The 27,910-nt window shown below is 51.1% G+C and overlaps 1 pseudogene; it reads right to left on the bottom strand.

Moving 5' to 3' along the window:
• LOC107532701 (protein Daple-like) overlaps positions 1 to 27,383 on the bottom strand; it is a 41,404-nt pseudogene extending 14,021 nt beyond the window's left edge.
• Between the last annotated feature and the right edge of the window lie 527 nt (positions 27,384 to 27,910).

The raw sequence follows: 27,910 nt of genomic DNA, 5'->3' as shown, positions 1-27,910 counted from the left end.
TTAGAAGTAGATTTTTAGGACACAGCCAACCCTCACCGCCCCCACAGTGGTTCACTGGATGCGCTACGGCGAGCTGGGATTTCCATCGCCCGCCTGGGAAGTTGGCTGTTAATTAGGGGTTCAGAATGAGGGCCCTCTTTGCCATCACCACAATGATCGTATCTGGGGCTCAGAGGTGGAACCTAATTTGCCGTTAATGAGCACAGACCCAGGATGGGGAGAAGCGTTCATCGTGGCAGAAACCCACGCTAGCCTCTCGGGAGACAGAACCTCAAACACAGCCCCCAGCTCTTGGCTGCCTGTGCCGAGTACAGGACCTGGTTCTGCGCTAATCTAACCCATGTTTGCTCCAAGTCCCCAGCAAAATGCCACTTTCAGGAAGAGCCAGGGACCTTCTCGTTTGCTGCCACGGTTAATAATAAGTGAAATAGGCTGGGATACTCTGCCCATTCCCGGCACTGAGGAATCTGGGTGGGGGAAGAGGCAGGACAGACTGGACCGTTTCAATTAAAAACAGTGCCCCTTGCCCAGCTGGTGTGGCTCAGCGGTTGAGCATCAACCTATGATACAGGAGATCGTAGTTCAAATCCCCAGTCAGGCCAGAAGCCTGGATTATGGGCTCGATCCCCAGTGGGAGGGCCTGCAGGAGGCAGCTGATCAATGACTCTCATCATTGATTCTCTGTCTCTCTTTCCCCCATCCCTTCTTCTCTCTGAAATCAATAAAGACATTTTTTAAAAAATTAAAAATAATATATAAACAGTGAGCTCTGGCCAGTGTTGTTCAGTGGTTAGAGTATTTCCCAAGCACCAAAGGGTTGCAGGTTCGATTCCCAGTCAAGGGCTGTACCTCGGTTGCAGGTTCAATATCCATCCCTGGTCGAGGCGCATGCAGCAGGCAACCAATCGATGTCTCCCTCTCTCCTCCCCTTCCTCTTCCCTTCTTTCCTCCCTTCTCTCTCTAAAAATCAATGAAAAAAATATCTTCAGGTGAAGATTAAAAATAAATTAAATAAATAAAAAGTCAATTTAAGGGTAATACATTGCAGCTGACTGGAAATGGAGGCCCTCTAACCTAACAGAAGAACCCCATCTGGGTTCGAATCCTGGCTCTGCCACAAAACAGCACTGTGCTCACACAAATCACTCTATTTCCTCATCGGTGCCTCAATTCCTGTCAACAGAGGGGTCAGGCGGAGGCTCTGAAGTTCTGTGGTTCTGTGACTTCCACAGAGAGGCCTTGCAGGACTCATGGGTATCTGACTTCAAGGCTGGGCTGGGGCAAGACCATCTGAAAGGCAGCTCCTGGGGCTCAGGCCCGGGACCAGGGGAAGCCCTGCTGGATGGGGACTGAGCCAGCCCACTACTGGGGCTACTGCTCCCTGGAGAAAGGAAGTGTTTGTGGAAACCCCTGGGGTCCCGTGAATCCAGAGGAATTTAGGTAAGACCAGGAGGTTCTTGTGTGTGAAAATAACTGGCCCAGGGGCGCTGGTCCAGGTGTCTGACCCAAGCTTCCTTCCCAAAACAGAAACATGGTTTTCTACAGCCTGAAATCTTGGGGCAAATCCTGACACTCCTGATTTAATGGCTCTAAAACCACAAACCGTCTGCCCCCTTACACAGGCTCATGACCAGCTGGCATTTGCCATCCCCCATGGGATAGCCATGAGTATGGAGGGCGGGACTGAAAGAAACTCTAAATCCTGTCCATGCTGGGAGGAACCTGAGCACAGATGACCTGCCGTACAGTGGAAGACACTGGCCCACCCACTGGCCACTGCTCCAGGTCGCTACAGCGTCCCCTCCTCGTGAGAGAGCAAGCCCTCTCTTCTGTTTAAGTCACTGGAGCTTAAGTCAACTCACTGCTTTAGAGACAGTTCAGAGAACTGGTGCTGAGCCATGAATTTCTCTTCCAGTTTTTCTTTTTGTCTCTCTAAGTCATTTATTTTGTCTCTGTAAACAGAAGAGAAAGAGAAAAACAATCTGGCTTTTAAAATAAAACACATGAATTGACCCATCAGCCCAGCCTGGGACCTGGCCCAGAAGGGCCGGTAGTTTTCTGGGGCTCAGGCATCATGGTGCGCATGACCATCACGGTCGCAGAGGTGGGGATGTGTGAATGGAAGCATCAGACGTGGTCCAGAAACCATGACACCTGGAGGAGACCTGGAGCACCTAGGTCCAGGCTGTACATCATCTCAGGAGAGCAAGACCCAAACCACCTGAAACTCAAGCTCACAAGCCCCAAGGACTCTCAGGCCAAGTCAATTCAGGATGTTGGGCACTCGGGGTCAGATACAGGACTAAGCTGGCGCCTGTAGGTGCAGACTTACAAGACCTTCCGTGGTGGGGAGAGGTCTGCCCTCAATCAGTTAGATGGGCATCAAGGTTACAAAAGTCAGCTTAGCAAAGTCAGACCTCTGACCTCGACCCATTCCAATGTTGGTTTCTGATAACACTCCCACGGAAGCAAACCCAGAGCCTCTCGGGGGCCAGACAGAGGAGGAGAGGAGCAAAGCGGGCCTGGAAGGACCAGGCAGAGTGGCTGGGCTGCCCTGGTTGAGCGCTCGGTGCTGCGTGGGACTGAACTCAGCCCCTGCAAAGGAGTGCTGCTCCCGAGGAGGCGGAACTTCTGGTCATTTTCCCAAAGGATCCAGAAACCCAGGGTGTGAAGCAAAATCTCTTAATATCTAAATGCTGGAAATCAGTTCACATTTTCAAAAACACAGAAAGGACAAAAGAGGGCACCCTGCTCATGGGGAGAGGGCGTCTGGCCTTCCTGAGGCAGATGGCCTGCTTTTGTTCCACCCTGTCCCCAAGTGGAGCACGTGGTGACATCCATACAATGCATCCCAGGGGGCTGCTGGCTCCTGTCCTACTCCTGCCTCTTGCAGCTGGTGTGGCCTTGGCAGCTCAGACCCCTGGTTTCCTCGCCTGAAAATGAGTCCTCTGGACCAAGGCAGCTGCTCAGGCTGCTCCGGTCATGAAGCTGCCACAGTCCTGCCTAAACCAAAGGCGTTCCCAGGAGTTCGCTGTGGGTGAGCACCCTTGAAAGGTGGTAGCTCGCAAACCACAGGGCCCCTGACCATCGACCCTGCTCAGCTCCCAGCGCCCTTGGCTCCACATCTGCTATTCTCGTCTGTGTTATTCTGCTCCCACCGCCATGCTGCTTGGCCTTATGCTAGAGCGTTTTCCTGTCTGGGTTTGACGGCCTGCCCCCTGCCCCCCTGCCAGCTGCACAAACTCATGGAGGGCAGACACCGCAGCCCTCCCAGGGCTGGGGAACAGTCTGCTCAGCGAGGGCTCAGGAAGCCCTGGCCTCCTGCAGATACCCTCTAATGCAAAACCGTCGCCAGATCATCCCCTTGGGTACCAGGTTCCCTCACGAGTGCCCCCCACTGGCTAGCCTCCCCCCATCCATGTCAGCAGCAGCACCCAACTCCCACCACCACACTTCCTTCTACGCCCCCATGGAGCCCCTCAACACATGTCAGGTGTGTATGTAGCTCTACTCACATCCCATCTCCCATTCTGGTTCCTGGCGACCAGGTAATTGGTCCTGTGCACCTTGTAGGGCCTCCGGCAAACCCAGGACCCTGTAGATATTGGCAGAGGGAGGACAGTCACAGCGCACCACAACCCATTGCCCAGCCCATGAAGAAAAAGCGGACATAGGAAGGGCTCAGCCTTCGACCTGAATTCCTTCCCTGGGGGCCTCTCTTTGCTGCTGTCCTATTTTTTAAAGTGAACTTCATTCCAAAAGCAGATCACGAAGCGTCTGGCAGAGGGCAGTGTCTTTGAAAAGCAAAGGCCAATCACCCCACTTGCAGATACCTAGGACCATCCCAGGGAAAATGAGAGGAGGATGCCGTGGTAGGATGGTCTGTCCCCTCACCCTTGGGACGCGATGTGTTCCGGGGGTTTTCTGCCCTGAAAGTCAGGGTCTAGGCTGGAGCTGGAAACCAGGACCCCTCTGTGGACAGGTCCCAGCCCGCCCACACCCCTTACATGTACTGCTGCTCCTCATGGTACTGATCCTGGTTATCCAACTTCTGCTCCAGAAGCCTCAGGTTCTCCTGGTCCATCATCTGGATCTGGACCGAGAGGTAGTGATTTTCTTTCTCCAAGTCCCCCCTGAGATCAAACAGCATCTAAAACACAGATCGACAATGTCTCAAAGACCATGCTCCCCATGACTCATGCTGGGAATCTACTTCCAAAGAGGAAGAGAGCCACGTGCACAAAGATGGCCATTTCGGTATTTTCTACGCCAGTCAGAATGACTAATATGGTCAGTGATCTGGGGACGGCCAAGCCTTCTGTCACTGCACCGTCCAATCAGGCAGCCGCTGGCCACGAGCGTGGAGGCCGAGCTCTGAAAACGCAGCCGGTCTGAGTTGAGACGTGCCGTTAGACAAAATATACAAGATTCTGAGGACTTAATAACAATTTTAAGAAAAAATGTTAAATATCTCATTAATAAGCTGCCCAGCTGGTGTGGTCCACTGGTTGAGCGTTGACCCATGAACCAGGAGGTCACCTGTTCCATTCCGGGTCAGGGCACATGGTTACAGGCTCACTTTCCAGGAGAGGGCATGCAGGAGGCAGCCAATCAATGACTCTCTCTTCATTGATGTTTCTCTCTCTCCCTCCCCCTTTCTCTCAAAATAATCAATAAAAAAACTAAAGAAAAAAATCTCATTAATAAGTTTTCTAGGGATACATGTGATATTTTAGATATAAAGGCTAAATAAAATATATCATTAAAATTAATCCCACCTGTTTCCTTTTACTTTCTTAATGTAGCTACTAGAAAATTCTGTATTATGTGTGGCAGCCTGCATTATATTCCGATTGGACATCCCTGCTCTAGATGAGGTTGGCACAGTTCTTCTGTAAAGAGCGAGATAGTAAATATTTTAGGCTTTCTGGCAGGATGGTGGTCTCTGTTTCAACTATTCAACTCCATTATTACAGCAGGAAAGTAGCCAGAGATAAAATGCACATGCATGGTTGTGGCTGTGATAAAAAACAAAAACAAAAAAACTTTACTTGTGGACACAGACATTTAAATTTTATACCATTTTCACTTCACACCAAATATTCTTCTTCTTTTGATTCCCCAACCATTAAAACTGTAAAAGCTGTTTTGGTTCACAGACATACAAAAACAAGCAGGGGAGGGGAGTCTGGATCTGAACTTGGGGTGAGGCTGGCACCTCCCGCTCTGGAATATCATCGTGGTTGGTGTAACAAGAGAGTAAAAAGCTCTGGCTTCAGACTGAGTTCCAACCCACCAGTTAAGAGAGATGAGACAGGAGCCCCAGCTCACAAGATCATTGTGAGAACTGAGTGAGAGGAGCCAGGTGAGCACAGAGCAAAGTGCTCAGCTGGAAGACAGACATGAAACGGTACTGGGCTGCTTCCATGCACTGCCCGACCCTGCAAAGAGCCAAGGTCAGATGAAAGGTGTTTCCTAACACATCCCTGCCAGCCATGGAGTTCGTCCCTTCAAATACTCCTGGCTTCCCCTCGGCCTCTGTGTGACATTCACACACAGTCTCTGAGCACAGACCCCAGTGATGGCCCATTCCCACCCGGCCGAGACCAAGGCTGTCAGCCCAGGGAACTCAGCCCGGCGTCCCGAGGCCCACCAGCCCCGGGCCTCACCTCGCATTGTTTGTGCAGCTTGGTCAGTGAGGTTTCCATGCTCCAGTGCTCCTCCTTCAGCTCGTGGTACCGGGCCTGCCAGCGGTGCACCTCCAGCTCTGAGCTGTCCAGGGAGGCTTGCAGCTCCTTGTTGTGGGTGCGCAGCTCCTCCTGCTCCCTCTTCTGCCCTGCAGACTGGGCCTGCCAGCGGTTTACCTCCAGCTTTGAGCTGTCCAGCGAGGTTTCCAGCTTGTTGGTGTGGGCTTGCAGTTCCTCGTGCTCCGCCTTCAGCTCATAGTACTGGGCCTGCCAGTGCTTCAACTCCAGTTGCAAGCTGTCCAGTGAGGTTTCCAGCTCCTTGTTGTGGGCTTGCAGCTCCCTATGCTCCCACTTTAGCTGCTGGTGCAGGATATTGACCCTGGGGATGGAGAGACACAGCGTCAAGGTCTGAGGAGCACTCCCAGGCTCTGTCCCACCTGTGCAACCTTAATCAAAACTGCATCCTCTCTGGGCCTTAGTTTTTCTCAAGTGTAAGTGAAAGGTTGAACAAAATCAGCAGTTTTCAAACTGTGGCTATTGGGGTCCTATGAGGCTCCCCTTGGTACCCCACTGTGGGCTGGGGGGACAGGACAGGCAGGCTCAGACACCACTTTAACAGAGCATCACTGTTAAAATCTTTCATACTTAAGGCACTGGTACCCCTGCTTACTTGGAAAAAAGTATTCTTCTATTAAAACACTTTTTAAAAACATTGAACCAGAACAATTTTGCTCTAAAACTCTATGCCTATTCCCAGCTCTTCTCCCCAATTCCAAGCCCCTTTCTAATTTCAACTCCTGAGATAAATAAAATATGAGATTCCAGATATTATGTAAATCCACTGAAATTATCATCATAAATTACCTGACTGGGTTTCCTGGGGGATATTTATACCAGAAACCTCCAATTATCAGAGGCTCATGGCCTGTTTGAACATAGATGTGTCCAGTTTGGCCCACACAGTTGTTTTTTAAAAAATTAATTAGTTTATCAACATTAAAAAATTTTAAGTTTTATATCAACGTTCAGATGTCTAGCTTCTCAGAAGAAAAAAGCATCAACAAAAGATGACCTGGCAGCCCCGTGCCCACCTCCCAGCTGATGCCTTCAGACGGTGTGTGCTCTCCACGAAGTTGTGGTCTGTCACTGACATTCCTTCCCCACATCCTGGACCTGCCTGGCCACCAGAGGCACCTGAGTTTGCAGCCCCCAAGGACATGCTAAAACAAGGCTGTGGAGAGGAATGCTTCCTATGGTCATACCTCTGGGTTGAGACAAGACCTGGACTCAAGTCCTGACTGAGCCACTAACTAGGAGCACTGACCTTGAACAAGAGAGTTACTCTCTCTGAGCTGTTTCCTCACCTGTGAAAGAGCTCATTCACTCCCGTGATCCCCGGTATAATGCTCTATTGTCACTGTGAACATGGAATCAGTGTCCACTGAACCTGTTGCCAACTTTCCTGTGCGCCTCAGGCCACACTTTTGTCAACTGACCAAGACATAAAGATGTTGTGTAATGTACTCACAGCAACAACACCGGGACTCCTGCCTGCAGGAGCCTTATCTACCACTCGTGTCCTCCATGAGGCCTAGGGAAGCCCTGCACATGGGAGCACTAGGCAGCACTCAGCACTCCATTTGGGGGCCATTTCCAATAGCAAAATTGCCACCAAAAAGCACAAAACGAGAAAATCATGGCACTAACTGGGCCACAAGAAGGACACTTGTTTGCAGTGTGAGCTGCACAAGGCAGGAATCAAAGGCCTCGTCGACCTCAGCTGCAAATGTGCACATCAGGCGACGCTGGTGTCCCGCACTCTGCGCATGCCCACAAAAGGCCGCAGGTGCTGGTCTGGGGGTTACAAGGACATTTCAGCCAGTAGGTGATTCACACACAGGGAATTTGTGAATGAGGACGGACTCTCCCTCCTTCCCTCAGGGGACCGATCGCTGGAGTTAGAGGCTGAAGGTGCCCGGGCCCAATGCCATCATCACCATCACCAGTGTGGGAGGTGAGGCTGTCCAAGCCCAGACAGGGCACCATCCCAGGTGTCCCTAGTCCTGCCATCCCAGCCACCAGCTGGGGTCCCCTTTTACCTTCTTACCATCCAGCAGTTAACATGACAGGGTTGGTAAAAATGCACCATCACCAGAGGACTCTCTCGAGTTTTGCTCAGCGGGTGCTGAGTGAGTTGTTCTGAATGAAACCCTGGCAGACGCCGCTGCGTGGGGTGGGGCGGTTACCTGTCCAGCTCTCCCCATAGCCTCTGCTTCTCATTGGCAAGGGTGGTCTTCCTCCTCTGCTCCTGCTGAAGAGCCTTCTGCTCACTGTTCAGAAGCTTCTCCAGCTGCTCCAGTGCCTCCCTGTGTTTCAGTTTTTCTTCCTGCCTGTGGAGGGAAGACACCCAATAGGAACAGACACCTCAGAAGACTGCAAAGCCTTCTGTGCATGGCTTCTCTTTGCAGAGCTGAGGGGGATGGGGATGGGCAGGGGGTGGGGCTGGACAGCTGAGAAAGGGGAGAATGGTAGTTGGGACAGACATTGGGGCAGCTCTGGGGGGTCTCCTCCAGCTGTGGAGCCAAGTCCTCCTCCTCCCCCCTCTGACCTGTCTCCATGGTCCCTTCTAGTTCCTGTCAAAGCAGCCTCCCTCCTCTAGCCTACTGGGAATACCTTGCCTGTTTTCTGAACTCCACACGCTTCTCAAAGAAACCACAACATACACAGCTGAATTCCGCTCTACCTTGCATTCTACTCTGATTACAGCAGTCCCTTTAACACTTCTTGCAATGCTTGTTTGGTGGTGATAAACTCCTTTAGCTTTTTTTGTCTGGAAAGCTCTTTATTTCACCATCTATCTTGAATGACAGCCTTGCTGGATAGAGTAGTCTTGGTTTTAGATCCTTGCTTTTCATTACCTTGAATACTTCATGCCATTCCCTTCTGGCCTGTAGAGTGTCTGATGAGAAATCAGTTGACAGCCTATGAGAGCTCCTTTGTAGGTGACAGCTTGCTTTTCTCTTGCTGCCTTTAAGATTCTTTGACTTGAATTTTTGGCATTTTAATTATGATGTGTCTGGGCATCGGCCTCTTTGGATTTTTCTTGCTTGGGACTCTCTGTGCCTCCTGAACTTGTGTGATTTTTCCTTGACCAAATTAAGGGAGTTTTCTGCCATTCTTTCTTCAAACGGGTTCTCTATCCCTTGATCACTTTCTTCACCTTCTGGGACTCCTATGATGCAAATATTGTTACATTTCATGTTGTCCCCCAGTTCCCTTAAACTGTCCTTTATTTTTTATTTTTGGATTTCTGAGTGCTTTTTTTCTACCCTGTGTTCTAATTGGCTGATATGATCCTCATCTTCCTCTAATATGTTTATCCCTCCTAATGTCTTCTTCTTCTTTTCATCCTCAACTGAGGATAATTTTCCAATGTTTTTCAGAGAAAGTGGGGCCAGGGGGAGAGAAAGAAAGAGAGAGAGAGAGAGAAACATTGTTGTGAGACACACATAGATTGGTTGCCTCCCGCACATGACCTGACCAGGGCCAGGGATCGAGACTGCAACCAAAATACATGACTTTGGCTGGAATGGAACGCAGGACCCTTCAGTCCTCAGGCCGACACTCCTACCACTGAGCCAAACTGGCTAGGGCCCAATGTATTCTTTATTTGTGCTATGTCATTCTTAATTTTTTAAACACTTTATTAAAGTTATTGGGGTGACAATGGTTAATATGAACATATCGGTTTCAGGTGTGTGTTTCTATGTTACAAGATCTGTATATTGCTCTCTGTACCCAATACCCATAGTCCTATCTTCTCCCATCACCATATATTAAGACCCTCTTTACCCCCACCTCCCCACTCCCTTTCCTATGGCAACCACTACACTGTTGTTTGTGTCCACAAGTTCTAGTTTTATATCTCACATATGAGTGAAATCATATGGTTCTTAGCTTTTTATGACTGATTTCACTTAGCATAATATTCTCAAGGTCTATCCATGTTATTTCGAATGGCAGTATTTCGTCTTTTCTTATGGCTGAGTAGTATTCCATTGTGTACATGTCCCATATCTTCTTTATCCAGTCCTCTATCACAGGACACTTTGGTTGTTTCCATGTCTTGGGCACCATGAATAATGCTGCACTGAACATAGGGGTGCATATATCTTTGTGAATAAATGTTTTGGAGTTTTTTGAATATATACCCAGGAGAGGAATTCCTGGGTCTTATGGTAGCTCTATTATTTATTTTTTGAGGAATTGCCAGACTGCTTTCCAGAGTGGTTGTACCAGTCTACATTCCCACCAGCAGTGAACCACTATTCCCTTTTCTCCATTTTCCATTTCCTTCATGGTTTCCATATCTTTTCTCATGCTGTCGAGCATCCATACAATCATTATTTTGAACTCTGTACCTGATAAGATTGCTTATCTCCATTTCATTTAGATCTTCTTCTGGAGAATTCTCTTGTTTTTTCATTTGGGGTTTGTTTGTTTGTCTCCCCATTTTGGCTGGCTGCTTGGGTTTGTTTCTCTGTATTAGGTAAATCTCCTAGGACTCTCAGTCTTTTGGGAGGGTTTCTGGGGCAGGCCTATGTCAGACATTGTTTGTGATAGGCCTTGGGTACCCTGTTTGGAGCCATAAGTGACCCATAACTTGTGGCTCTCTCTGCTGGTGCTGAGTGCATTTGAGAAAGGAACAGGATGTGCACCAAGATCTGTTTTTCCAAACCCTGGGTCTAGAAGCAGATCAGGCAAAGACTTAAAGCATCCAGAGGTCCACCTCTGCCTGCAGGCTGATTATTATTCTTAGTCTCTTAATGAGCCTCAGGCTGTAGACCACAGAGTGGGGTGAGAGGTTTTCCAAAGGGTGGGGCAATTGCTTCCCCCCCAGACAAAAGCTGGCTGGGTAGTAAATGTCTGCCTGAGAAAGATGTCCTCTGTAGTATGGGGGAATGACTTGGCACAGGAGTCCAGATGGCTGTCCTCCAGCTCTATGGCCAGAGGCGGCATCCCTGGATTTTCCTCAACAGCTTCAGTCCACTCTGCTCTCCCTCTTCTGGAGCCCAAGGTGAGTGGCTGCACTCAAAACTTTTTGTTGGCCCTTTAAGAGGATGCCTGCATTTCCAGCCATCTCTTCCTGGCAGACAGAAACCCTGCTGCTTTTCACAGCCAGATGTTATGTGGGCACCTTTCTCAGGTCCGGTGCTCTGGGTTGGGGAGCACAGCCTGGGGTTTAGGCCCCACAGTTCTCAGTGGAACCACCCACAGCTGATATAACCCTCCAGACCAGCAGCTGCTGCCTGTGGGAGCCCAGCCAGCCTGCTCAAGCCTCTGCACTTCCTACCAGTCTCCATGTGGTCTCCCATTTTCCTCCTTGGTTATGAGGGTGCTCTTTAGCTCATCTTCAGTTGCAGTTGATTATTCAGGTTGCTTTTTCTATAGTTTAGTTGTCATTCCAGTTTGGTCCCGGGAGAGTGTCAGTGTAGCTTCCACTCAGTCTGCTGCCATTTTGGGATTTCCTATTCTTAAGTTTTCAATGCCTGCTCTCAGACTACACCCACCAGACACTGAGTTTTCCTTGGAGGGTAAGGGACAGGATAGGAGACCCCAGGAGCCACTGAGCCACTGATCCACCCCACAGCCAGGCAGGCAGTGAGGCCCACACGCAGGCAGGGAGGTGAAGGCAGGCAGCTCCTGAGATGACAGGCCAGGTGACATCACCAGCTGCAGGAAAGGGGGAACTGTCTCAACAGACAGGGTGAGACACATCCTCCCTCCAGCCAAGAACACACACACCAGTGTGTGACCACTCGAGCCCCACATTGGGCCTGAGGGTGAACAGAGGCCTCTTAGCTTGTAATATCTGGACTGGGAGGAGCCCTAAAGTCCCAGCAGAATCCCTCCTGTGAGGCCCTCGGTGGGAGTATACTAGTCCAGGGTCAAACAGGGACCAAGCTCAGAGCAGAGCCCAATGACTCCAAGGCTTGAGTCAGAGTGCTCCTGTCCACTGTACCACAGGGAAGTGAACCACATGTGCTAGAAACGTGTTGGTGACACACACACAAGAGCAGACAGGCCGGGCACTGGAGGACTCACAGCTCCTGGCTGACGTGGCACAGCCTGGACTTGGTGTCCACTAGCTCCAGGACCAGGTGCTGCCCATCCTCGCTGGGCAGGACACTGGTTGGGCCGGGTGCGGACTCAGCACTGGAGGCCTGGAGGGGGCAGGGCAGCTGCTGTGCTCGGAGGTGGTCCCGCCCCTGAGTCAGGTCCACGATTATCTGCAGCAGGGCAGAGAGGGGGTCTCAGTGTGGGCTCTTGTGCCCAGCACAGTGCCTGCCCTAGAACTTGGTGAAAAATGACCAAAAGACAGAAGAAAGTAAAAGAGAAGATGGCAGCCAACACTGCAAGAACAGAAGAGGGGCAGGAGAACAGTGATGTAAGTTTGTAAAAAGTGATGACATGTTTAGTGAGACAGGGGCATGAATGGAACAGGGTCCTCAAGTTCAACTTCTACCCTGATGCAGGTGATTCAGAAGTAACTGTGCACTGTAGGGAGAGTCCCCACATCCTGCCCCCGCAACACCTCTGCCAGGGATCAGAGTGGTGTGTGGGATTGAGAGAGAGAGTTGGGATGAGGAGAGTGGCCCATAACGAGGACCCTAGGCCCAGCCCCCTCCCCACCTGTCCCACCAGGCTGCTGGGCCCCCTGCAAACACACCTCCCTGTATTCATCTCGCTCATCTACGAGCCTCCTCAGGTGAGACAGCATGTTCCTCAAGGAGGCTTCCAGCTCCTCCCGGGACACGTCTGGAACCTCCAAGATGTGCAGATCCAGCATGTTATCCTGGATGTGGGTCACCTGAGGGCACACATGGGACTGTGCTGCAGAGGCCAGGCAGGGAGCAGCTGTGTGGGACCAAGAGCACTCACCTCCCAAGGCCTTGCCTTGGGGCCTAGGCGGACACTCCCACAGCTAACCCATGTCACTGACATTAATAACCCTCATCTACAAGTTTCCTGTGGCCGGCAGGGGCCTCCTGAGCAAGTGCAGCCCCACTCTCTGCAGCCGAGCTCTTTACTAACACAAACCACTTCTGCCTTCATCACCAGCTCAAAGAGGACACTGACTTAACACCAGAAAGCTCCTTACAATGCAGTAGTTTCCTCAATAGTCCTTAGATGTTCTGAATGGAGCACCATCCATTCATCACACAGAGAAGGTCAGCCTCGCAAGTGCGAGGGCGAGAGAGGAATAGAATCTTATTTCTTAAAATAAAATCTAAGGCGAACATGGCACAATATTAAAATGCTTATGTCAGAATATTGAGTAATAACAATCTCATGTTATTTTGGGGGCAAACATTTCATAATCTAAGATAATTTTCAGATAAGCCTGTATCTCAGCCCCACAGGCCATTAGAAGCACCTAGTTTTCCCTTTCTGCTGGGTAGGAACAGAGGCCCATGATACAGGGCACCCCAAAGGCTAGGATCTGGGACTCAGGAGCTGGGCTCTAGGCCTGCTCCACACCAGTGCCTGGGAAAGGCCTTTCATGTCTGTAAAGGGGATCTTGGGATGCAACCCCAGCCACACATCCATCACACGAGCAGCTTTAATTAAAGGTATATGTTGCTCCTCCCCCGATTCTGACTCTGTAGGTCTCTTGCGGGGCCTGGGCACCTGAATGTTTAAGAAGCACCCAACTAATTCTGAAGGGCACACATGGGAAGGTGCTGCAGCGGCTGGGCAGGGAGCAGCTGCGAGGGGCCAAGAGCACCTACTTCCCAAAGGCAGCCCTGAATTTCATCATCACTCAGGAATCTTTGGGTTGCATTGCAACCCCCTTTTATTACAAATATCCTGCTGGCTGAGCAGAAAAGACAGCGAGTGGCAGACCTAGTCCCCAGGTACATACATTTTCAAAACATGTGGACACACCAGGGAAATCAAAAGGCAGAATGGTTCTTAGGCTGACAGGTGGCCACTTGCCCACATGAATGGCTAAGTGTATTTACCACAATGCTGACTTTCCCCTAGACTACAGCAAGCTGCATCCATCTCTGCTCCAGTGCTGACTCAGAACCCAGAACCCAGCACCCCTGGTTCCTGGCGGCTGTGGATCCATCAGCCCAGCCTGTCCCCGGCACCGGCATAGGGAGCTGTGTTCAGCTGCCCCTGCCAGTCACACACCTGCTCCTATGTGCTCCTGCTCCTGTCTTTTTCATGCCTTTATCTCACCTGTCCAATCAGACTGAAGGCTGAACCTCATCTCCTAAGATACTTAAACATACAAGGCTGCTTCTGGAAGGGAGGGTGTGGGTGTATCAGGGAAACCCATTTTCAGGTAGGGGCTTGCCCCACAGGCCCAGTTTCCAGGGAAACCACTTCTCTGTTACCACCTCTGCCAAGGTCAATGCCGAGGGGCCGTCCTCAGTGCAGAGCCCTTCTCACCCCAGCCCAGGAGAAGAGTCTATGGTGACAGCCCTTCTGGGACCTGGTGGTTCCTAACCTCCCAGGTGGTGGCAGCCTGTTTCTCTGCCGCGTCACTGACACAGAGCATCTTTCTCCATGAAGATCAACCATCTGAAGCAGGGTGACATTTGCCAGATATATTTTCAGGACCTCTAAATCAAATTTGGAGCCCGAATCACTTGACAGTACTTAAAAGTAGTCTGAGTCCATATTAGTCAAGAACAGAAGGCAGAAGACCTGACTGAGGAGGTTTTAAAGAACGTTTTAAATTCTTACTCCCATTTTATTTTAGCTTGCTGATGACAGCCTGTAGGGTCAAGCAAGGACACAGCCCAGACCACTCCCAGTCAGGGGCAAGGTGTCTGCCTGGCCAGGGGCCATGCAGAGCCCAGCTGCACAGACCCAATGGTTGCCCATGTCCTTGAAGGCTAACAAGCCTCACCAGGCTGTTTGTCCTTGGTCTGCACACAGGCCATCCCCAGCATGACTCCCTCCCTCTCCCTCTCTCCTCTGATGGATAAGCAAGCCCCTAGCCTACCCTGGCCCAGATGTAAGTAATAAAGGCTATGTTTCTCCCCTCTGGTCCCTCAAGTGGCGTTTTTGAACTAGCAAAGGACAGCTTGGCGCTTCTGGGGTTGGAGGCCCTACAGAACACTACCTTTCCAAACAGGATCGACATTTCTGTGGTGTCTGAAACCTAAACCTAGTAAAATCACAAATGGGTGACATAGTCTTTAAACTTTTCCCTGGTGGAGAGAGCCTGCCTCCTGGCTACACAGGAGTGGGGTCCACGGCTGAGCCCCACGAAGCCAGGGACACACCTACCTCCTGAATATGGGCCACGATCCTGGCCTGGGTCTCACTGTCCAGCTCCTGGATCCGGTTTATATACTCCTCTCTCGTCTCACGCTGTGGAGGGTAACCCGTGTCAATGGGAGCATTTTGCCAGTGAGACAACCTGGGCCCAGTGCAGCTCAGAGTTTCCAAACCAACGGCACACCCAGTCCCTGGCTTCCTCTTTTATATTCCTCCAAGAACATGTCCTCCCTATCGCCCAAGACTGGGGTTCCTCTAGAACTTGCTCTGAACATCTACATCTGAATCACCTGGGGTGCTTGTTTATAAAAAGACCTTTAGTTTGAAAACACTGGGGGTGAAACACAGAAATCTGCACATGAAACAACCTCTCCAGGCGACTCTGAAACAAGTAAAGATCAAGAACACCGGGTTTGCTGGGCTGCTGTTGCTCAGGGTCGAGCATCATCCCAGGCACCGGGAGGCCTGGGGTTCAAATCCCAGTCAGGGCACATGACCAGGTTGCACATGCCTGGGTTTGGGGCTCGATCTCCAGTAGGAGGCATGCAGAAGGCAGCCATTCAATGTTTCTCTCTCATCAATGTTTCTATCTCTCCCTCCCTCCCCCTGAAATCAATAAAAATAAAAAAAAACCATAACAAATAAAATAAAATAAAAAAGAAAACTTGGTTTAAGGCAAGGGGTGGCAAACTACATCCTTGAAGTGCTGGGTGGTAAAAAAATTTTAGGAGTCTGCAGGCCATTTGGTCTCGGCTCTGCCATTGTGGTGTGAGAGCAACCAGAAGTGACACACAAGGAACTACTGGGGTTCTGTTCCCTTGAAAGCTCACTTTCAAAAACAATGGGTGGGTCAGATTCTGTCCCCAGGCTGTATGTAGTTTCTCACCTTTGCTCTAGGTGTCCCTATACAGGGGACAGTTTGCTAATGGCACCCTAGGCTGAGGAATCCCCACCTGCTTCTTGCCAAAGGTGCCTTGGCACTAGCATCGGCTGCTAACTATTGAGTGGTCCCTTCTCTCAGGAATCCAGGGATGTGTCACGTTGGGCTGTAGGCAACTTCACTCCTACCTCACTAAGGAGGAGATTTATCCCCACAAACCCAAACACAGGTGGCTGAGGGCAGGCCCCCTCCACCCCTGTGCAAGCCCTACCTGGACAGCACAGCCCAGGAGCAGGACCAGCACCTTCTTGACTTCCTCCATGCTTCTGCCTAAATCCAAAGGGCAACATATTTAATTAGGCTCATCTTTTCATAAAATCTCACCGGTGAGACAGTAGTCTGCTGTAGGGGGAGAAAAAATCAGATAAGCTACAAAAAAAAATCCTTTCTCTACACAGTGCTTTCTACTTGGGTGTACACATGCCGTCTGTTTTCCATGTGTGGGGCTGTATATTATTTAAACCAAATGAGAATTCTGTACATAGCTATTTGTTCACAGCGTTCACTCACCAGACAGCGGGTCCTTGCCGATCACCACGACATCGGGCAATCTCATGAGGATCACCTGCCTGAGAACATCCTACAGAAACAAAGAGGAAAAGGTACCAATGAGAACAGGAAACAAAAATAAAGGACTAAGATGACCGGGTGAGCCTGCAGCCACTACACGGCGACTTTAACACACTATAGAAGAGGAAGGTCTACTTCGGATACAAACAAATGTGAAACGTCAAAGCTAATTCACGTCTGCCTCGATCGTAACCAGGCAAGCCTCATGTCTGCTTCTGCACAGAGACCTTGGGGAGAGAAGACACTTTACACGTCAGGGTGGCAGGGGCAGGGGTGAGCATCTGTTTAAAAGATGTCTTTATTTTTATGGTTTGGTTTGCTTGTGCAACTGAAAATACAGAGTGAAAATGAGAGAGATGCTGCTGGGTCTCCATAGCCTGATGACCCAGGATGCTGGCGCCCAGCAGGTCTCTGGTACACGCTACAGATGCGGATACTTCCATCCTGTACAGCAGCGACTTCCCTGGGACAGGGATAGGTCACAGCTAATCTGCACCCATCAGAAGGGTGGTGTGGGAAACGAGCTGCCTTCTGGCCCTCACACCAAGGGCCTTTGACAGCGGGGCCAGGCACCAGCCGTCAGCCATGCCCATGCCTGGGCGTCTCTGACAAGCCCTCCTTGGAGTGTGCGGGCTCGCACCCAGACCCACCACTGCGTTCTCAGAGCGCCTCCAGGGCAGTTTGTCTTTGCTGTCCAGATGGGCCTTGGTTTTTACAAAGCAGAAGATAAAAATCTAATTTTATAGGAGACGAGTAAGGGGGGAGGTTCCAGAGTATTCTTGGCCTTACGAAAGTGGTCACTATAGAAATTCTTCACCAAAAAGCTCTTCTTAAGCCATTTAAAAAGGTTTCCCTATTGCATAGCTCACTGCATCTCTGCATTCAGCATCCTGCCAGCGAGCACTGGTGAAGAAAGGGCCGATTACACAGCCGGCCCCGTGGAGCAGCCCAGAACTCTCTCTGGATCATCCGATGAGAATGGCGGCCTGGGACACGCAGGCCGGGGGTGCCAGAGCCTCCAAACAGCTTGTGCATGGACTCTATCTCCCCTCTTACTGTCTTTCTGTGGCTCCTGTCTGCACCAGAACTTGGGGGGAGGGATGCTACCATGAGGTGCACCTCACCCCAACACAACGGGCCCCTCTCCACTTGGTGTTGGAGGCAGTTTAACTTTATTGTCTGGGGTCGCATGTCGCCACATCCGAGAGGCTGGTGTTTTCCTAAACATGTCTCACTGGTGAATACCTGGCTTGGACAGAAGTCTGAGGTGTGTAACAGCCTCAGCCCTCCTTCAGGCCTTGGGAAAATTCAACATGAGAAAACTGTCTCTCAAGTGAATGGCTCATGAAAGTGTTCCACAGTCCCACCCAGGGCAAAACACGCACCACGAGCAAAATCCACTTTCCAGCTGCTCAGTCAGCACGAGGAAGGACTCCTGCCACATGAGCCCTGAGTCCTGGAGGCTCTGCCCCCCTCTTGCCTTCATACACAACTCAAGCGCTCAGCGCAGCTTCCAGAAGGTCCACGTGTTACCGATGCTTGACCACCCAGAGCCCCGTCTGGTCTCGGCTGCTTTCTCTCTGCCGTTGTCCACGCGTGTGGAGCAGCCCCCTGCTCAAGTCCTCGAGGAAGCATGCGGGTTTCTAAGGAAGGCACAGCGTGGGCGAGCCCCTGACGGTCTCTGCAGTCGGGCGCAGGGGCACCTTCATGCGAACGATTATCTACGCAAAAGGCGGCTGGAAACACTGCTGGAAAACCCATGTATGTTTAACTTCCTCTAACCAGTACCTGCTAGTTTTCCCCAAGAAATACGTGCCACTTGTGCGATTAAGGAGTATGTTTACAATGCACAAGGTAAAACTGAAAGTAAATTGTTAAAAAAGCTTGTTTTATGAACAGATGATGCTTTTGTTTTATTTGCTCCTTTCAAAACCCCATGGGTCTCCTAAGACCCAGTCCTGTGGCCAGAATCACTCCAGAGCGATTAAGTGTCCCCCTAAAGGGCCACCAAGCACATCTCCAGCAAAAGCAGGCTCAGCGGTGTGAGTGTCGAGGGCAATAGACATATAGTGGGAGACGACACACATTAATTTCTAATGCTCCAGCAGCTACCCTCAGAAAGCAAAATGAGCCCAGCCAGGCGTGGCTCAGCTCTTGAGCGTCGACCTGGGATCCAGGCGATCGGGGTTCGATTCCCGGTCAGGGCACATGCCCGGGTTGTGGGCTCGATCAACGACTCTCATCATTGATGTTTCTATCTCTCTCTCCCTCTCCTTTCTTGTCTCTGAAATCAACAAAGATATATTAAAAAAAAAAAGTAAAATGAAACAGGTGAAAATATTCTAATATTCTTTAATGAAGCCAGCATACCCAAAGTATTATCATGTCACCACCTAATCGACAGGAAGCCGTGAATGCCTCACACTCTTTCTTCACCCCGAGTCTTTGGAATCCAGGGCGCAGTTTATACTCGCAGCTCATCTCGACGTGGATGCTACTTTTCCCTGGAGACACTTGATCTGAAAAAGTAGCTTCGCATACCCAAGTTCTTCCAGACACACAGAAAAGTTTTCCATTAACCGAATCGAGCATCACTTTTTAAATGTAAATTAAAAATTCCTCAGTCACACTGGCGGCATCAGAGGATCTGGACGACCACACGTGGCTAGTGGCTGTCATGTGGCCCCATACCTGTGTCGAGGGGACCTGGTGGCCATCAGTCCTTGAGGAAAAATATTCACATATGTTCATATTCCTTTGAAAAACAGATACACGGGTGTTCATTATAAACACTGGGGCTGTTTTATTTTTATTTTTTCAAAGCAACGAAGGGAAAAAGAGATTACAGAAGATAAAACAACCCCAGACTATTTCTCCTGCTGTTTTTTCTGAAATGAAGAACAATATTTTGGATGTGCTGAACCTTCTTACCACCATGAGAGACCAGAAGCCAGAAGAGACAAGTTCAAGGAACTCATAGAGCAAAACTTCCTCCAGGTGATCATAGCCCTAAATCCTGGTCTTCTCTGGCCATCGTGGGACTGGGGGACATCGGGCCCCAGGGCCATCCTCTTTGTGACAGATGAGAACTCAGAGGCCCAGAGGAGGAATGCACCTGTCCCTGGGCACGATCTGTGAGAGGAGGAGCTCGAAGAAACTCGGCAAATTCCCCATTTCAGAGTCAGTCCTGCAGGTAGGTCCCTATCTCCTTCTAAGGGTCCTGAGTTCAGTGTCGAATCCCTATGTGGACTTGAAATAAAGATGGACATCTCCATCAACAAACACGGGGTTACCCAGGCCTCTGCCTGAAGTGTCTCCCACCACCATGAAGCCGGAGAAACCCAACAACTTCCCTTGACAATCAGGCCGAAACTGTTAAGAGAAAGGGCCAGCCTGCAGGTGCCAGGCAGGTAGGGGCCATGGGCACAATGCACAACCCCCAGAGAATACATGTGCCTGCTGTTTCCTGCAGTAGGATTTCTGCTATGCTGCCTTATTTTCCCACTGGCTCTGCTATCAAAAGAGCCTGTGTTTCTTGTAAAGACTCTAGACTCTGATGTAAAAAATGAGCCACTGTAGAACTTCAAAATTTAATCTAAAAAGGAGACTCAGATGAAAAAGTGCTTGGCTGTTGAGCGAGTCAAACAAGCGCTGTGTGGCACTGAGAGCAAAGCTGACCAGCAGGCAGCTCCAGGCTCATCTTTCCTCCAGGCCTCTCACCATTTGGGGGTGCCTGTCCTGTTGCTGGTGACCCCGACCCCCAGGCCTTCTTTTGTAAAATGCATGGACTGAATGAAGGGGTCCTTCTCCCCAAGGTCTGCCCAACTCTGGCTTCCTCTGCCCCTTCCTGCCAGCTCCCTCAGTGACCCCTCTGGCCACCTCATCACTGTGGCTCATCCTCAGAGGGCTGCCAGGACGAGCCTTCCTGTTCCAGGGCAGACGAGACCTGTGTCCCCTGTATGTGGTGGAGAGGAGTCACCTGGTGGGGACTGAGCTCTCTGTGCCCCAGGAGATTTGGCTGAGTGTCTCTTCCAGGCACCACCAGGGGTCGTCTGTAACCTGTGGCTCCATGTGGTGGGGCAGCGTCATCCCTTGCAGGGCTTGTTAAGACAGATGGCGGGACCTCCCGGCAGGCCTTGGGAGGGGCTTGTTAGAAACGCAGACTGTCAGATGTGTTTCTAACAAGTTCCCAGGTGATGCTGCTACTGCTGGCCTGGAAACCCCCCTTCGAGAACCACCACCCTAGCCCACTGATTCCCAGTGTGGTAGGAAGGATGGCAAAACTCAAACAGCTGGGGAACTTCTGAAAATACAGATCCCTGGCCCCAACTCAGAAGAGTCCAAGCAGCAGGTGGGGAGGAGGCCTGAGACCCTGGCTGAGACACAGCTGTCACACTGAACCTGGCCATCTGCTCCTACCCACCTCTGTCCTCTGAAAAAGGTCAAGGACAGAGTCCCCTCAGGTTTTCAGAGGCAAAACCTGAGCTGCTTGTGGAACAAGCCCACGCTGCTCAAGAGAGGCCCTGGCCTTCCCAACTGTCCCTGCCCCATGATGCCTCGGGAAAGGACAGCCAGGGTGGCAGAACTGCCACTCGGCAAACAAGACCCAGGGCTGGGTTCTATGACCTTGACATGTCCGAATGAAAAGCCATGGACAAGAGCGAGTCCCAGTCTACTTGGGGGTGACCTCTGGCCCTCTCTGGTCAGAGTAGGAATGACATCTGTCTCACTTCATCCAAAGCCTCACAACAAGGGGGTGCTGGGCAAGGTTTCTTTGGGAAAACTTTCTTGAATGTCACTTTATAATAATCACCAATTATGTTTATGCTCTAAGGGCAGGTGGGAGGGAAAGAAGTCAGGATACGCAATTGTACATAAGGCACGACACCCACAGGATGTCGTGAAACAAGCCATTCATGCAAGCACTGGGAGGAAACCCTAAAATCGCCCATCCCGGTTGTCTTTCCGTGGTGGGATGTGGGTGGTTCTTTTTTCTTGTTATTTGTTTTCCAAGCTGTTTATAAAAAGCACATATTACTTATATGACCAGAACTTTACCATTTTAAAATAAATTGGAAGGAAAAAACACAAAGCACAACCCTGCCCACATCTACCTGTGTCAGCCCAAGAGGCAAGTGTCCTGCGGCTTTCCCATGGGAGCAGGACCAAGGGGCAGGGGCGCCCTGCGGCCTTTAGCAAGTGCTTCGCAAACACTGACTCTGGGCTGCGGGGCTGCTGCTGCCAGGCAGCCACACACACCAGCCCTGCCCTCAAAGAGCTAACAGTGCAGAGTCCGAGCGAGGAGGCAGGGTCCTTCCTTTTACCTGCACTTCTTTCTGGGCCATGAGGGTGCACTGTCCGTCTTTTCTCTCCTGTGACAGTCCCCGTGCTCTGGAGCTCTATACAGTTCCCCAAGCAACCTGCAATTTGACACGGTCCCAGCTGTGTGAGGCCGCCTTGGCCAGCCCAGACCTGACCATCAGCACTGCTGATCACCATCGGGCATGCACCTTATGTGACCAGTGAGACCAGAAGACGGCATGTGCATGGCCAGACAGCCTGCACCAGAGCCTGGCTGCTCTGTGATGCTCATGGGAGCCTCAGAAACCTCACTCCGTCTGAGGCCTTCACTGCTGCCCTAAGGGAGAGGTTATTACCTCCCAGCTACACCTGAGGCAGAAGCCTACCTGTCGGGAGTCCCACGTTGACATCTCCCTGGCTTTGATTCATCTGAAACTTGGTAAACAGCCCTCATCCAAGCCACTGTGGCAAATGCTGACTGGCAGACGGGGGGCAAAACTGTCTGTGCCTACAGGACTGCCTCCACCTCAACACCCTTTCCCCTCGTCTCCTTCCCATAAGCCTCCAAACCTGCAAACTCAGTTGCCCACCATAACTCCACTCAGGTGTCATTTCCTCCAAGAAGCCTTCCTCAACTGCCCCCGTGCAGCTGGAGTTAGGAGTCTTGTCTCTGGCCCTGTCAGCACAGTTTGCGTCTCCTGGCCCTTAGCACAGAGCATCAAAAGCACTCACTCACCATGAATGGTGCCTGCAGCCAGGAATCAGGCGCCTTCCATGCCCAGGCCCAAGTTGAGTGGCAATACCTCCCCCTTTGCCCAGCTGCTCCTGCCCGTGGCCCTCACAAGGGCAGCACTAGCTGAAACCCAGCAGCCTATAACATGCCCGGCCCTGAGTGTGGCTCCCCTTGGCCAAAGAAATGAAGCCACTTCAGCCCCACAGTCCCAGCTCTCCCAGGACCCACCTCGACCCCCAGTGCCTCCTCAGTGCAGCTGGCATTTCTAACTAAAAGGATGGGGCCGGTTGTAAGCCCCCCAGAGGCTGCCCAGGGAATCACGGTGCTGTGCTGCCAACAGGCCATGGAATGAACACAGCTGAGCGCTAAGAACAAGTCTCAGGCAGAGTCTGGCCCAAGATCTCAGTGAAACCCCGGCATGAACCTGGGACTTGTTGTCGAGTACTCAGTGGTTCCTGAACAATGTTTCCTGGGGTCCTAAGAACCCATAGAGATGCCCTGAAGAGAGAGGACAGGGCTGAGCAGAAGGCACTAGGGTCTCCCAACCTCCACATCAACCAGAGTCACTGGGCTTCACCTAAGATCTTAAAAAACTCATATGGGTGAAAAGATTTCAGTGCCAAGAAAACCAGGGCCCTGTGGGGCAGTTTAGGTCGATATTGCTTCAGTTGGCCATATAAAGACCATAAACATCAAAGATTTCACCCAGCCTTCCCAAGGCCCTTCCCCATCAGGCCCTCCTACCCACTGACTATCTGCTAATGAGGTATGGTGAGCACTGGACAAGTGGACACTCCACACGGTGAACTCCAGAGCTCCTGTGTGCAAGCTCAGGGCTCATCAATTACAGTCCCAAACCCAACATAACCCTTCTGTGCTCCCATATCTCCTTCAACCCCTTGAATTGCTGCTGTACAAAGACTTGCCGAGCAGTGGACAAGAACCATGTCAGGGTGCCCATCCGGGAGCCCATCCCAGCCACTCCCCATGCAACTGGTGCTTGGGGTCACAGTGGAGGCCTGGGGCTCATCTCTGGGGCTTTGTCAGCATCAGACACCAATGCTCTGCACATTGCTCAATGAGAATTCACTGGACAAAGTAAAGCAATCCAACACCTGACCCTTCTCACAATGGGAAGAAAAAAAAGATGCAAGTGAAAAAAACACCTGAAGTGTCAACAAGTAGGTGTCTGGCCATGAACACCATGTCCTCCTGGCTTTCTGTGGGGAAATCATGTGAGTGACAACACTGCCAGGGGCACAGAACTCCTGGGGAACTGAGAGCTGCCCTCACCTTGTAGAAGGTCTTGATATTTCTGACCAGGATGCTCAAGTTCTCAATCCGAAGGTTCGCATTGTTGTTGACGTTCTGGTGGATGGGCCTCTTTCCAGGCCTGGGATCACTGGGGGAAGAAACAGGAGAATGGAAATGGCATCTCCCAGCTTTGCCGCACCTCCCTGCCCGGCGGCGGATAGTCTTCTCCAAGTCTAGGTGGGTGTGAGGCTGTAACGAGTGTGGCTCCAGTAAACCTAATTCTGCCACTGCTGAGCCCTGGACTTGGACGAGTCCCATCACTCCCGCCCCACAACAAGGCCCTCACCCTCCTCAGGCCCTTAATCAAAGTCACTGCCATTCCCACTGTTAACAGCACCCACAAACCACCACCAGTGCAGACCCCAAAAGTCACACCTTGTAAAAATCATTAACCTACCCCCCAAAATACTTCAGGATTAAGAGGATTAAAAACTGAGCACACCAAATGTATGATCAAGAAAGAAAAGGGGGAAAAAGGAACATTTTCTGATTTACATCAGTAAAAATCATTAATGTTCCACTTCACATGAGTCCTCTCCTCTGTCACCAGCATGGGTCTCGGGCAGGTCCTGCCTGTGATTTTATATCCCAGGGACACAAGTCACCTGGAAGAACTGGCATCAGCAGTCTGTGGCACTACATGGTGCCCAGAGCAGCCTACGAGAAATGCTAACAGTAGAGACACAAGTAGTTCATGTGGGAAGCCCCAAAAGTGCCTTTTACTTTCCATTCTCAGGCAAAAGTCTGGTCTGGTTGTGATGAGACTAGAAATCTGAATCAAGTGACTTATAATTCCACTCATCTGTATATGTGCAGGATATTTCTCAAAATTCTCAGTTTGAAAAGAAGGTTTCCTATCTCAAGAGAAAGTGCTCAATAGGACCATTTAGCTGCCACATCTCCTGCTTTTCATGACAAAGCCATCCCCCCACGTGACTGTCCCAGGACACAGGCAAGGATGTCTAATTCAAATGAGGGCTGTGTTCACGGTTCCATCCGTCTCCAGCCCTGTGATAATGGTGCTGAGAAATTTCATAAAGTGACACATGTGCTTCTTAACATAGCAGAACTTAGAGAACATGCAGGGCTTTTCTGTTTCGTTGTTACTGTCACCTCAGCTTTCCTTTAGGTCAGACGGGACCACCCCAACTGTGCCAGGAGCCAAAGGGCCTCAGCACACACCGGGATGCTGGCTGCACCTAAAAGACACTACACTCACCCAGGGTAGGGCCTGGCTCTGACCACCTCTGCTTCCCCCATCAGTTCTGAAGGCAGCAGCTAACTGCAACAACACTGCAAAAGAACCCCAACATTTACTGTGCGAGAGGCCCTTCACTGAATTTAGCCTCAGGCCAAGTGTGAACTGGCAATGAACTGGCATTTCTCAAAGGAACGGCCAGGAGGCTTTCCTGATTTACAGGCAAGTGGTAAAAGCTTCAGGAATTCCAAAGTCAGGGAAGAAAGAAACTCTGCCCGGCCTTTGTTGTGCCTCTGCCTGGGTGTAAAAGCTGAATGGAAAGTCTGGGGACACTGCTAGCGTTCTTTAATTAAACAGTCCTGGGCTTGGGTAAGGGCAGGTTGAAGTTTCACTCATCACTGCACCAATGGAATCCAGTAATTTTCAGGGTCTAACAGAATGGGGGGGGGGGGGGGGAGAGTAGCCAGAACTGGACTATCCAGGGGACAACCCCAGGAAAACTCATCGTTTAGAACCTAATCAAACACAGGATTGGTAAGATTGATAAGACTGGTAGTGCTCTTGGGAAAAACCATTAGAACGGAAGTGTCTCTGAAGCGGATTCTCATTGGCTGAAGGGTTTATGCTCAAGAAAGATAACTAAGCTGTGGGGAGTAGGTGAGCATAAGGGGTGATCCACTGAGAACGTTAGGATGCTCCCTTTCCCTTCAAGTGCCTAAGGATCATACTGACACTAAGTCCAATATATCCCCTGCAGTTTCTGCGTCAAACAGCGCAGTGGGAGCCAGCACCTGGTGCGGCTGGCTGTCCATCAGGCTCTGCAGAGGTCAGCCACAGCAAGGATGTGGTCGCACATACACGCTAACAGGGGAACCTTCCACCAGAGCCTTCAAGATGCATGCGCCAAATCGGCCCCACTGCATTCTGACTCCCTGGGCCTCTCCTAACAGCTACTTCACATCCAGTTCAGAAGAGACTTAACCAACTGCACTTGCTATGGGGCAACTGACAATGGGAGAGGAAGCGAAAGGGCCCAGAAACACAGGCTCCTAACCGAGAGCGAGACCTTAGTCACTCACAGATGCTCCTGACCCACCGACTCCTCTGTAACCAGACACTGTCTGTTACTCTTCCTGGATCCCAAAAAGGTTTTTGTTTTAATTTCATTGCTTAAACCACATTCAGTACCCGAGCTGGAAGTTAATTGCTCCACCTGCACCAAGTGCTTGACAGTCCTTCAATTCCAAATTCCCGTCACCAAACAAGCTGCCAGCCCGCTGTCCTGGAGCTCTTCTCGCCCCAAGGAGTGGCAGCAAAGGCACTCGGACTGAGACGCCCCTGGGCCAGGGGAAAGACCCTCCCATAGCAACCGCAGGTCCCATTTCTACACCCTTAAGGCAACACTTTCGTAGACAACTTACATTTGTAGCATGACCTGGTTCAGAAAGATGCCATCCACCAGTTTCATGTAGAAACTCAAGTTGTCGCAGTTGCCGCTTCGGAATGGGTCCAAAGTTTGAACCTGCGAGGAGGGGTTGGGGAGAAGGCAGCACAAGTCACCCTGAGCACATCCTAAAGCTCTGCAGACAACCACAGGCCTGCGGGCTGAAGGGGTCCCCAACGCCCACCCATGCTTCCGTAGGCGCAAGGCCCCCTTTCCCCAGGGCCCCTCACTTCCTTCTCCAGGCAACAGACAGGAGGCAGCAGGAGGAACACCTTCCCCCCACTTTTCTCCAGCACCCAGAAGGGGAAAAACAAAAGTAAAGGGAGCTTTTCAACAAATTTCTCATGTCTCTGATCTATTGGAAGTCACTGTGCCCACCCCAGACTGTACACATTCCCACTCTGAGACCCCCAATCCCACCCATCACGGCCATTCAAGGGCTGGTCTTGGGTTCAAAAACTAACTACACCAGGATATTTGGGGAGAGTGAGTCCTATTCCTGAGTGGTCAATCCACAGGGGCCACGGCGACCACATCGACCCTGTCCACTCCTGGACTGGCAGCCCAGCACCCCGGTAGGGACAGGTGTACCCACAGGCCAGGGCTGGGGCACTGAGGGGTCCAGCACAGGGAGCACTGGCTCCAGAGTTGGAAACACCTCCGGACCCCAGGCCACTGTCCGGACCCCAGCTGGGAACACCTGCTAAGACCCCTGAGTCCCCGGACTGCCTGCCACCCGCAGCCCCCACCCCGGTGGGTCAGGTCTGCAGTGACCCGAGGGGGGTGGGAGAGGAGCCCGGGCACCAACACTGGGGCTGGGAGCCAGGGGCACTCACCCAGGTCACCAGCGGGCTCTGCAGGAAGAGCTCCATGAGCTCTGAGACGGTCACATCCATCCCGAGGCTGCGTCCAGTCGCTGCGCCCACCGGCTCTGTGCACACCTCTGTGCCCACCGGCTCTGCGCCTCGAACTCTAAACAGCTCTGCGCCCCAAATTCTAAACGGCTTTTCACCCCACATTCTAAACCGCTCTTCGCCCCGCATTCTAAACTGCCCTTCACCCCACATTCCATATGTACAGCGGTTTGGGCCCAATGCCAAGTGCTTTGGAACACACAAAAATTATGACACTCTCCCTATGAAACTTAAGGTCTGTCTGGACACATAAAATATAAAGGTTCCATATCTACTTTCTACATGATTATCAATGGAAATTAACCACAGAAACCTAATTTTGTCTATCCCTATTTTTTAAAATTATTTTTTTCCATCAGCTGAATTACAGAAATGTGATCAGTTCCTTTGAGGCAACAACACACTCACTTTATTTTGCTAAGTCTTGCCCAGTATCTCAGCTTGGGAATTCTCCCCATCGGCAGGGAAAGGGGATGCTCCGGTTAGCAGTTCATCCGTCAGGACAGCTA

Source organism: Miniopterus natalensis, chromosome 13 (genome assembly GCF_054644295.1).
Source record: "Miniopterus natalensis isolate mMinNat1 chromosome 13, mMinNat1.hap1, whole genome shotgun sequence".
Lineage (NCBI taxonomy): Eukaryota > Metazoa > Chordata > Mammalia > Chiroptera > Miniopteridae > Miniopterus > Miniopterus natalensis.
The sequence above is the reverse complement of the archived record's forward strand: the minus strand, read 5'-3'. Positions and strand labels throughout refer to the sequence as shown.